Raw genomic sequence first — 13,281 nt, 5'->3', positions numbered from 1 at the left:
AGCCACAGGATCTTAACCGTCGTATTTGACACACTTCTGGTTTAACAAGAAACATTATCGTGGTCAAGAAACAATATTGTGGTATCTTGAAGAGACTAACATACAATAGCATTCTGATTTCCAAATCAATCATCTTTGTTCCTATTAGCTAGCAATTTGCTTTCTCAGCATGAAAGGTACTGCTTTTTGTTACTGATTCAAAATGGCCACACAGAACCATCCCTTTTAACTGAAAACTGACAATTTCAAATGTACAGCTTACGGCTAATTCCTAATTGGCCAAACACGTAAAAATGTAATCCGTTTCAGGTCAGTAAATGCCCCGTGTTTACAACGATAAAAGGTTTAGCAAACAACACTCTTCAATGTGGAAGCTGTTAAGTCTGGAGGAAAACATAGTGATCTGAAATTAGGCAGAAACTTTTTGATCGATGCATCTCTAATTGTAACTACTTTTTCACCACTAGATAGCAGATAAGACTCTAACCTTGAAAACTGGCTCAGAGTTTATCTGTTCTTTCTTTCTAGGTGAAACGACTAAAGGAGCTACATCCATTAACATTTACTTTTCCTTCCCATAGAAAGTACTCCTGGATCAGTGCTTCTTTGTTCTTTTTGTGTCTCTGCTCTGTTCTCTCAAACCCCCAGTCGGTCGTGGCAGATGGCCGCTCACACTGAGCCTGGTTCTGCTGGAGGTTTCTTCCTGTTAAAAGGGAGTTTTTCCTCTCCACTGTCGCTACATGCATGCTCAGTATGAGGGATTGCTGCAAAGTCAACGCCAGTGACTGTCCACTGTCTCTACATGCTCATCCAGGAGGAGGGAATGCTGCAAGTCACTGACTGGATGCAATCTGCTGGGTTTCCTTAGATAGAAAAACTTTTTATCAAATTTGAATAAATAACTAACTCCGACTGCACTGTTCAATGGTTAGGATTAATAGGAATGTATGTACCTGACTGTTGTGAAGTGCCTTGAGACAACATGTGTTGTGAATTGGCGCTATATAAATAAAACTGAACTGAATTGAATTGAAATTGAATAAGGTTGAAAATACATTCAGGGGTATATTTCAGATTAATTTCAGATGGATCTGCACAGTGACTAAAAGAACATCATTCTTGAAGACCAAAGCAAACCTCCAGCAATAAGATACTTTTCATGCCTCATCATGCTCTAAGGGTTATAATTACTTGTCTCAATACTTCATGCTTTTTAGGTCTTTGAGCAACTATAGTTATAAAAGTTCAGATTACTATCTTGTGACAGTTATCAAGTCCATTTACCTCCTACACAGCTGACTTTATTCAGTCTTTTTCATTCATTTCTGTTCTGTCTTTCTCTTTCTATTCTCTTAAGTGCTTACTGTAACACAAGGATTCATTGTGTGCACCTATAGACCTTAAACAGAGACAAAGGCAAAAACACAATGTGTAAATGTGTGCAAGGCTCCGATCATATTGGCCTTCATGCGCAGGCAAGTTCTCTGACGTCAGTGCTAACCAGTAACTGATAGAAATAAAGGAGGTGGGGGTAAGCCAGCCATTCATAAATAAAATAGTATATGTGTCTGTGTGTCTTTGCTGCCACGTATAGTCAGAAAAGAGCAAAAACAAGGCTGTTTCAAAGCACTGATCCTTAGTAAATTTATAACTTTTGATTCTTTCAAATGGGCATGTAGAAGGTTTTTATCTCGTGTTGTTTTTTTTTTTTTTTATGAAAACATAAATCAGTCTTTTAAACAAAAATGAAACCAAGCTTTACCTGTTTCAGTTTGGAAGCATTCCTTCCAAACATTAGTGTTTGGAAGGAATGCTTAATGACCAGCAGAATCTGAAGGTCGAAGGGGAGTGGAGGGTTTTCTCACAGCAGACTGCAGATCAAATCAGTCCTCTGCAACAGCCCTCTCTTTCGTTTTGAGCACCTTAGCAGTAACTTATTTCTCTGAAACAAGAAATAAGTTACTGCGGTTATGTGCAGTATTAGTTTTCTGCCGTAAATAGCATTTTGTCTATAGGCCAAAAGGTTTCATTTTTGTTTAATCTTAAGCACCTTCATCCACGTTTGCTGTGTCACCTACTTGGTTTATGGCAAACTGCAAGTGGAAATTTTTCATTTAATCATGGCTATCCTCTGGTCGTTTTTCCAAAGATTTGTAGAGTGCAGCTCCCATATCCCATCGTCTTTCGTTCTTTTTATTTTAGGGTAATCAGTGAGAAGGGGAGTTGTAAAAATCATCATTATAGTCCTTTATTTTTCACGTCATCATTTTGTGTTGGTCTGTTACATAAAATCCCAACAAAACACACTGAGGTTGGTTTTTGTAACGTGACAAAATGTATAAATGGTCTGGTATGAATTCCTTTGCTAGGCACTGTAGGTCAACCGGCATGTTAACACTGTGGCGAACAGACATACTAGGCATGAAATTGCCCATTAGCAAGCAGTGACTGCAACAAGAGCCTCTGGCCCTCCATGTGAATCTGTCTTCTTAAAGAAGATCTGCATGTCTCAGAGGCTGTTTGAGAGTATGTGTGAGGGATATTCAGGGAGACAAACTGCAGTTGCTAAATTGGTCAGTTACATAATCGTCTGTTTATTCCTTCTTATTGCTATTGTTTCAGCAAATTGTTCCACATCAAAACACAATAGTCATAATGTTCCTTTTTTTATTTCTGCTATGCATTCTTTTGTTTTGGGAGAACTGGAAAATCATTATGTCTGGTAATTTTGTAAGTCTACAGGTAAGTAATGTCCTTGACAAGAGATGCAAAAATTACAGACTTTTGACAGATTTTCTTCTTTTAAGATGTAAAATATATTTTTTTGAAACAATGACAAATTTTGAAATTTATGTTAATGAGTAGTGTGGCTTGCATCCCTGGAGAATGCAAATCATCAGCGTAACACGAATCCCCCATGCTCCATTGCAAAGAGAGTTGAAAAAAACAAAATAGCAAAACAGCAACTTTGCTGTAGTCCTTTTACCATCATCTTATCTGCCTCAAGTCTTGCTCTCTCTCAATCTCTCGCAGCAGACGGAATCACAGAAATGTCTCAGGAAGTCCAGACATATTGTAGGAAACAAATAGTATGTTGCATATCGGTGCTTTCAATTACTTCATTTGTAAACACTTCAATGACACTGACAACAGCTGACTCTGAGCCTTCTGCCCTCAGTAACAACTTCCATAATGAAGAGTATTGCTGTCACCCTGACCTGGCACCACTAATTATGGTGTGTTCACTGTTTGCTCCTATTGCCTTTTTTGTCCATAGAGGCTATAGATGTTGGGAAAACTAGAAGAAAACCTAAACAATGGATCAGTGGGCCAGATTGTTTTATTTTATTTTATTTTTTATTTTTTGACTGTTCAGTTTTGAGTGCCGTTTGAAGTTTGGATGTGATTGGTCAGACACTTAAACCACCTTCTGTTTCAGAGAGTTTATAATCATTATAATGTGTTTGCTTAAAAGATGTTATGACCAAAATGTTGCTCAATTAATTTAGCAAGTTTTGCCACTGTGTTGGAGTTTTGTCTATTTATTTAACTGATCAGAATCACCCCCATTCCAATCAACTGCTGAATTATTGATGGATCTCTGGAATATGGCCCTTATAAACAAAGTCATTCAACATGCCAACATATGATATTAACTGAAATATGTCCTAACACAACTTTGTTCTGCACTATCCTCAGCATCCCTGCTGCTGTCTCTTATGGCTTTAGCCAGGCACCTGTTGAGCACTGACAGGCCCATCAAGCTTCAGCGTAGTACTGAGCCATCTGCTGACGCCTGCTTTCAGCACCACGGACAGCACGCCATCACAACTAAGTAAAACAAAGAACTAAGAGGAAGGGGAGGAAAAGTAGACAGAACCTTATGGCAACTAAAAAAACAGACAAATAGATGGAGAGAGGTGGTGGCTAGAGAGAGAGAGATCTGTCCATGTCATTAGGGATTAGCCTAGTTTGACTGCTTGAGGCTGTCAGTGTCTGAGTGCTCTTGTCCTCAAATAAACACAGACAGCCATCCAGTTGAACAGCATGTTACCTTCTTTAGATAGATAGATAGATAGATAGATAGATAGATAGATAGATAGATAGATAGATAGATAGATAGATAGATAGATAGATAGATAGATAGATAGATAGATAGATAGATAGATAGATAGATAGATAGATAGATAGATAGATAGATAGATAGATAGATAGATAGATAGATGATATAGTCAAATATGTTCACTTGCAACAAATTGTGTTTAATTATTTATATCAGCCTATTTAAGTTAGATACCTGTCTGTACAAATAGTACAGTTGCCTGCTGCAGCTTAAGTCCGGTGGGAGAAGCGACACCCACCCTAAACTCTTTCATCCTTTCTCTTCCGCAAAGAAACATCACTTTAGGTGGGGTTTAGATACAGGAAGGGACAATTCCCCGACATCTCTTTATCTGCTACTAAACAGTACGAGGTCCCATTGTTTCCACCGAGTTATGCGCCATACCTCTTGAACAAAAAAAATGGAAAACTGCACAGAGGAAGATGGAAAACAACCGTGTAGAGAGACGATAAAGGGAGATGGTGGGTGGGATAACAGCTAAGTTTAGAAAAAGCGTCACTGTGATAGCGTGCAGGAGAGAAGTGGAGGTAAATCACTCACTGTGCCGCGGCCGGATTAAAGGATGCCCATGTCGGATGCTGCAGTCGGTCGCTAACATCAGCAGCAGCAGCATCTCCGGGCTGCTTGCGCGGCGCATCGGCGGGAGGCAGCACAGGATGGAGGGGGGGGAGGGGGAGGGTGAGGCCGATGATGTAAAACGGTTTAAATCATCCAAAACGTGTGAAGGCAGACGCGGTGTAACAGTCATCCGGTTTGTTTTCCTACCCAGCCAGGATGTCGTCGTTTCGGCCCACCCACCCCAACCCGTGATTAATAAAGATCCGACAATGACACAATATTCCGGCCAGGATTCCCAATTACAGGAAAGAGACGCGTTTAGGGTAAAAAAAAAAAAGAAAAAAAGTTGCAGGGTAAGAATCAAAATAAATTGGTGTTTTTTGCTAACCCAGTTCTAGGTCAAATATGGACCGATCCAGTCCGGATTCAAAACAACAAGGTTTTGCATTGACTCAGCATAATAGATTACATTTTGGATTAAAAAAAAAATAAAGAAATTTAAAAAAAAACAGGTTACAAATGTTCATATGTAACGTTAACAAAGAGTGAATTGGAAGAATAACCAAAATAGGATTTTTTAAGTTAGATTCTGCAGATAAGCAGAACCAAGAATTATTCTTTATCACACTTAATAAAATGTTGCCAGTCTATCTTGACTTCATGACTAATTGGCTAGGTTACAAGACAATATCCTAAGCATTATACAGGGTTCTTACAGGGTTAGGGTATGTGTGAGAATGTGTGACAAGACTTGAAAATTGATGTCCACCCATGCAGTCCGTCAAATTTGATTGAAATTGGTCTATTTTGCAAAGAGAGAAGACTTGCTGCTGTAATTGCAGCAAAAGCTCAGGCAAATGTATTCCACACCTCTTAGTTTATTAGTAAGAGAAAAAAAACACATAAAAAGTGTTGTTTTCCTTCCACTTCACAATTATGCATTGTGTTGTGCTGGTCTATCACATAAGATTATAACATACATCAAAGTTTGTAGTTTCAACATGACCAAATGTGATAAGGTTCAGGAGGTAAAAATACCCTTTGCAAGGCACTGTCAGGCTATGAATATGAATGCAATGCTGTTGCTCTCATTGAGGTGGTGCTCTTCTGTGAACATGTAATTTGGTTTGCTCTTACATAGAAGAAATCAATAAATTGTGAAACTGTCACAAATGATTTTCCATTAAATCCCTCTGACCGGGCACGGTGGGCGGAACAGGTCACACAACATGTCTGTCGTGATCAACATTTTCCAATATAGAAGGTTATTTAACATTTTATTTTCATTTTCCACTGAAGAAGTATCTTAAGGACATCTTAAAGCACATCATTGTTTTTTTTAATATTCTATGGGTAAAGATATTCACCGTTTGTCTCCAAAGGCAGAGTCAGTGAGAGCCATGCAAAGGCCTAATGCTAAATTATTTATCCTGTGCTGGTGTATGATCAAATATTCAGCAGTTTTTTTGTGCCACAGCCTATTTATGTCAGTTGTATTGTGTGCATTTGTGGATCCCAAAAGAAAAAGTAAAAGAAAAAAATCAAAATGCATTTACTTTAAACCAAGTTTAAAGTGCTTGAAAGAATTACCCTTAAAGACATTTAGAGCAAAAATAGATTTTATAAAAATGTGTATGTGTTGCAACCACAAACCCTGCACAGCGGCTCAATATGCATAATGTATCCTCAGAACACTAGATTTCTGCCATTTTCATAAAAACTAATTGGTATGTCATCTTTGTTTAATTTTTGTTTGCTGTCTCCTGATGAAAATAAAACTAAAATGAACATTTGGTGGACAGCTTTGTCTGGATGGGCCAAAATTACAACAAACTATTGTAAGAAGATGGGAAGGGACAGGAAAAACATTTGGCCTAGGTCATACAGGAAAAAGACAATTCTACCAAATAGTAAACATCTGAATCTTATGAAAATGAAAAAATGCTGAAAAAATAAATAATTTTGTTATTTATTATTGGCCTAAGACAGAAAAAATTTAGTCTGATTTATTTTTAGAAAATGGGTCTTTTTTTTACAGTGCACATAAATTTCTGTTTTCAGCTGTATGAAGGAATAAGTGTTAATAAATACTGTACACCACAGCACTTATAACCTAAGTTTATTTGCATTGTCAGCCGCATGTCTGGCCTTTGGTTGCATAATACATACAAGCTATTAACTGAAAAAAATGCAGATTTTGTGTAATTATTTTTATTATGATATTTGTGGACATAAACTTCCATAACACAAGGCCGTGCACACAAAACAAAACAATGGAATCAGCATAAGAGGACAAGCAGGACTCCCAAGCAGTGCCAGACTGTATGTTTTGGTTGCAGGAATCAATAAAATTGGGCTTGGTTGGCATAACATCTTAAGAATAGGGCAACTTATTTTGACTTTTTTTTTCTGCACTTTGAGGTCATTGACACCATCATGGTTGGTGCTCCCATTTTTTTCTCCTCAGCTCCCACTGCTTTTTTTCACTTCTAAATGTCAGCTACCCTGTAGTCCAGCTACTGTGAGTGTGGGACTTTCTGTGAGAGCACGTGTCTGTGAATGAGAGGGAGGCATGAGTCACTAACACGGTGCCCTAAGCGCCAAGACAGATGTGTGAACAAAATGTCACTACCCATAATTCAGAGCAATCTGATCAGGACATTAGACAACAGGGCAGGCATGAACCCTGATTTCTGTCAGATTTGTTGCTGAAAAGTAACATGATGTTGGTGTTTATAGCAAAAGAAATGTTACATACACTCATGATGGGCATTTAATGATGCATTGCAATATTTTATTAGGGTGGATTGATGATACAACAAATAACTTGAATGACATTCAAAAACAAGAATTGGATTTATATGTTTGAATTTGTTGAATATTTTTTTTCTTCATCCACACATGGTCAAAATTATACATAAAACTCAAATATACACATACAAGTCCGATAATATTTGGCTAGCTGTCCCTCAGGAAGTTCAATAAGCTTTTGTCACAATTCTGGCTTTATGTTTGCCCATTCTAATTTAAGAAATGGTGGAGTTTATCTAAATTTGTTGATTTGAGGTTTAGGTTTTGGGAAGCCCATTCCAACAGTTTTCTCCATGTTTTAATGATCTAACAGAAGCTGTAACCCCAAAGGTAAAACAATGTTAAAGGCTTTCTGGAGAATAGTAAGGGATTAAGTAAGGGATTAATAAATCATTTATTATATAGTTACATGCACTATATGCTATTTTCAAATTGCGACTCAGTAGATAGAAGTCCCTGGAGCTGTGCAGCAAAGTGATTTTGTTGTATTTAGCTATACTGGCAACAATGGAAAAGCAATGGTTTCTCCAAAACATATATTGTTGTTAAACTTATAACACTGTTTTCTTACTGCAAAGAAGAGGACAGCAGCAGATGGGACTGTGCAGCAAAGTGACTTTGTAGTATTTAGTATTGTGTGAAACACTGCTATTGTGAAAAGGAATTTCTTGTTCAGAAACATATGTTACAATTCAACTTCAACATCCTCATTGAGCAACAGCAGCTTCAATAAAATGATCTACATAGTTGTAACAGTGAAATTTGGCTTGTTCTGTGTGTGCCTCAAGTTGCTCATTTGCATCTTATCTAAATCTACACTAATTGTAGGGGCAATATTCCTGTTAACAATAATTAATTAAGCATCTGGCAGACAGAAGAAAACACAAATAATATTTTTATATTTAATTGGATGTAAATTAAGGCAGTTAGGGTATAACTACAAAATAAATGCCATTTGGAAAAAACATTTTACAGTCAAAGAAGACAAAATCTAGTTGTTCTTCTTTTGGCTACAAGGGTCACTAGAGGTGTCACTATTACTACTACTCTTAAATGCCTGATCCATTTCGGGAAACTAACCTGATTATATCCGGTCAGAATTACGCTGGAAGCCTGTCGATGGTTATAGAAAGTCTGTAGTTTATCTGTCACTTTGTAAAGGATATTTAACTAAATATCAGTAAGGTTCTATGTATAATTCTGACCACAGGGTAGAGAAAATCCATCTTGTGCACCCAATTTTTTAATTCCTTGAAATGTGTTTTTAGGCAATAATAAAACGGTTCAAATCCATTACTGAGGGGTGGATTACTGAGGGTAGCACTTTTCAACAGCACTGTTTCTGTATGTACAGAAATAGAAAAAGGGCTCTGTTACAGTTTTCCTTTTTTTCCATTGTGAATGTATTAGATTTATAGATTCTCATGTTTCCACCCAATACCAAAACTTCCTACTCATATTTCATCCTAATAAATGCTTCACACTCACATGCTATGAAAACTCCATTCCCTACTCAGTAGTCTCTCTTCCATCTGTGTCAGCCTCCTTTGGTTTGCTTTAACAGACATGTATTATTCACTAAAATCTCCAGAAGTACTCTTCCTACACTCACCGAATGAAGCCAAGAGGACAGAAGCTTTCAAACAAAGGAGCCACAGCAAAAATATAGACTGCATACACCAAATGTAAAGTGAATGTTGGAGAAATGAGAAGGTATTTAGACAAGAAAGATAAGGGAGATGACAATGTTAAAATTTAAAAAAATAAACAGATAATAGAGCATGATGTAAAAGGGATAATAAAAACAGGGAATTGAACTAGATACGAAGGAAAACATGGATGTGGGCTTTTTATGTATTTTTTAACTGCTTGATTGAGGCTGCACAAGAACACTGCCGTTCTCTCTTACTTAAAACCTTTTTATCTCTTTCCAGAATACAGTACAGAAGACGATTTAAAGAATTAAATATATGTGTAAATGTATCTTAAAAAGCTGCCACATATCAGTCTCACGTTAAAAGAAATAAAACCCTGTGTTTTGTCTTTCCTGAATAGCAGTAAAGTCAGGATGCTGTGGTCTTGGAGTGGTTGATTTTTTATCTGCTATTACAAGGTGGCCCTGTAAGCCTCTACCTGGACTTCCTTTGAGTTTGCAACTGAGCAATCCACTGGTCTTCAAGCCCCTTCCTGGTTGACACCACCATGGTAATACTCACCGGGCATGCACACCTCTCACAACGAGTTTACCGCAACTCCTTCACTTCATTACATATGACCTTGACAGAACAATACTCAGTGTCTTCCTAAGAAAGCTGTACACAAGTCCAGTGTTTGCTATTTTCACCAGTTGAACAGTATCTAAAAGTTGTGCCTTTAAGAAAAAGAATAGGAGCAGCAATGATCAGATTTAGGACCTAAGTGATGTGTCTATCTACTTTATGCCACGTTTTTAGCAAATAGCCCTTTCTGAATTCATGCTTAATTCTAAAATATTATAAACTTGTCACACCGTGACAGATTGATAGATGTGGTATTTTTCATAGACTCAGCTAAAGAAGTGGAAACAAACTCTGTCTTGTTTCAGTCTGCTGGTAACAAAGCGGCCAAAGGTATATATTGCATTTAGATGTAGCACAGGTTTATCCCTTGCCTTCAAATGCCTTTTTGCAACAAATTGATTCATAGGTCAGATTAAAAAACAAAAGAACAGTCCTCTTAAAGGGGAGATAATGGAATCAAAACAAGTAGAAATACCAGTAAAAAAAATAAATACAAACTTTGAAAGATATTTAGAAAGCCTGAAGTAATATTACTCAGCTTAAAAGACTTTAATTACAAAAATCCATAAAGAAATGATGGTTGATTCAAGAGATTTAGTCTGTGTGATGTAATCTGCTCTGTGTATTGTGCTCAGACAGGTGTCGCTGTTAGCGGTAGCAGCAAAAAGCATCTTTAAAAGACTTATCCTTAAAGTTTCGGCCTTTCAAAGGAAGCAAGATAGCATTTTATCTGTACACATACACATTATTAACTGGAAACACAATAAAATTTGTCCCAAGCCAAATTATCAACAAACCCTATCAAAACAGTGAGTAAACATGCTAGCGTTAGCTTAGCTCTTCAGCAAACTTCTTCAGATGAAAACAAGGTCTGCAGGACCAAAACGTGAGTTCATAGAAAATTGTAGCTGTGTGTGTTGAGTGAGCTATGTCTTCCAAAACAAAAGGCTGACCTGCAGAAACTCTTCATGGGACAAAATACCTGTCGCTGTCAAGAAAATAAAAAAGTGATAAGAGTGTTTGAACATTTATGTTAGAATAGTTAAATGGGACACAATCCAAGTACTAATGTATATCATGCAAATATAATGTGTTACTTTGCTGCACTTTGAAGCCAACACACACACACGCACACACTTTGTTAAGTACATCTCTTCAATTGCTTGTTAACACAATTAGCCAATCACATAGCAGCAACCCAGGTCGTTTCGGCATCTAGACAACTTGCTGAAGTTCAATCCGAGCATCATGGGAAAGAAAGTGGATTTAAGTGCATGTTTGTTGGCCTGAGTATTTCAGAAAACTGCTGATTTGCTTGGATTGTTACCACTTAGGTTTCCAGAAAGTTGTCTAAAAAACAAAAAAATAATTCAGTGAGCAGCAGGTATCTAGACGAAAATCACGTGTTGATTTTAGAGGTCAGAGGAGAATGGGTAGGATGGTTTCAGATGATAGAAATTAAACACAAGATCAATCTTCTGAGAAATAAATAAACCAAATAACAATAACTTACCTTCCTAACTGAAATAAACAGTATATAACTGGAATAAAAATAAAAGGCAGTTCACTTCCACAAACTTCTCAAAGTATTGGCATCTACTGGACATCTCAGACAAAGGCGTGGCTGGTTGGGATGACCAGAGGAATGAATGACATGCAGTCAACAGCAGTGTCATCTTATGCATCAACTCTGCTTAGGTAACCATTACGTGTTCATCCTTCTTCTGAAGCACCTGCACACTCAGATTCACATAATTAGAAAACAAGGAAAAACAAACACTTTACGACCGCAGTTGTAACAGCATTATTATAAATTCAGATGGGTACAAACATGAAAGCTTGTCTAAACAAGTCTTGTTGTTGATGTTGGGGTAATGGTATGTTATCAGAGCCCAGTGCTAGCCAGGGATACCTGAGAAACGGGCTGGAGGTCACTATGAAGATGACGTTTTCTGGAAGTTGTGTCGACACCTAATAATAATTATAACTGCATTGAAATATCTTACAAGCCACATTATGTGTCATATCAAAACAGGGTCAACATGTTAGCATTAGCATGGTAGTATTGTTACTAATAAAAATTTTGGTATCGATGTTATTAATAGTATTTCCCTGGTTTTAAAAATAAATTTGTTTTTCAAACTACTGGCCTGACTGGGTACCCTATGTAAGTCAACACCTAAGCAAGCTAAAGCTAATCTTGTTAGGTCTGTGCAAATTCAATTTTACAGTCTTGGTCAACAAAAGAAAATGTGATGGAAATTCTTTTATTAAGTGTTCCAAAGTGTGTGACCTTTGGGTTACCTCACTTCTGTGAACATCTGTGTTAGGGAGTAAGCTGTAAAAGCCATTATCAGAAGTTTAATGGTTAAAACCCACAGTTAGGATGATGTGTTGGGAAGGACAGATGGGTTCCCAGATAACTTTGTCACCTCTGAACCCGAGAAGGGTCTGGGGTCGTAAAACACAGACTCTTTGAAGTTGAGATAACACTGTCATGTTCTGGTATAAATACTGTGTGTAAATGTTGATCGGGGCTCTGTTTCACTGACTAACCTCAGTGACAGGGTCTTCAAACGCTGAATGCCTTTGAATAAAACTTATAAAGACAAAGTCCGGATTTTCTCTTGTTATGAGTCAACTTCTACCCACTTTGATAAGGAAATTCCACAACAATTTTAGCGTCACGAACAGGATCTAACGTGCCAGAGGAGACCGCAGGACGGGACACGGACGCCTGGCCAGCCTGAGAGTTGTTCTCAGTCCACTTCCATATTACAGGAGGGGAGTCCGGGTGCCCGCCTGCGGCTTCTGGCTGATTGGATCCGAACTATTTGTCTTCAAATATATCTGGGTGAGAAGTTGCTCTGTATGATATAATGTATATTATTATTTTTATTACACATTAACCATCATCTCCTAACTAATTAATTAGGTTCCAGAGTTGCGAGAGGGAGGACATCAGCTGAGGGCCCGGTCACCCTGCAAAAGGAATTGCAGGGAGGTTCTCATTGGTAACAATGGGATAAAGCAGAACACAGGGTTTTGCGGGTGGTTTTTAGCAATTTTCTACACCTCATAAAGGAGAAAAGCCAGAAGGCAGACGTGCCGCTGAACGGGTAAAAAAAAAATGGTTCCGGAACCTTGAGGCATCAGGGGTGTCTCCTTCTTCATACTCTGATTTAAAAAATAATTAAAGGAAAAAGTGGGGATGATTGTGTTAAATGTGCTTTAATTTGGAAGATAACATTGGTTTTTTACAGTGTGGAAGTTTAAGTGTAAATAAGTAAAAAAAAAAAAAAAGGTTTAAACTTTCCTGAAGGAAGTTTCGTTTGTCTTAAATATTGCGATCAGTCGGTAAAGAAGGTAAAAGTGAAAAGGGACATTAGAGATGCGAAAAGAAAGTTGTTTTAGAAAGGAGTATAATGCATGTTGTGGAAGGAAGTGACAGGCAGGGGGACAACTGACTGACTGACTGATAATATTTCTTTGTGCAAAAATCTGAACCTA

At 37.6% G+C, this 13,281-nt stretch overlaps 1 protein-coding gene across 1 annotated transcript in view; it reads right to left on the bottom strand.

Annotated features, from left to right (window-relative positions):
- slc7a14a (solute carrier family 7 member 14a) overlaps positions 1-5,458 on the bottom strand; it is a 49,740-nt gene extending 44,282 nt beyond the window's left edge. The window contains exon 1 of the mRNA XM_047345432.1: positions 4,664-5,458. The gene's annotated coding sequence lies outside the window, so the exon portion shown is untranslated. The remainder of the gene's footprint in view (positions 1-4,663) is intronic.
- Positions 5,459-13,281: the final 7,823 nt, after the last annotated feature.

The sequence above is a fragment of the Girardinichthys multiradiatus genome, chromosome 19 (assembly GCF_021462225.1).
Source record: "Girardinichthys multiradiatus isolate DD_20200921_A chromosome 19, DD_fGirMul_XY1, whole genome shotgun sequence".
Taxonomy (NCBI): Eukaryota; Metazoa; Chordata; class Actinopteri; order Cyprinodontiformes; family Goodeidae; genus Girardinichthys; species Girardinichthys multiradiatus.
Note: the sequence above shows the minus strand (reverse complement) of the source record. Positions and strands in the feature narration are given on the sequence as shown.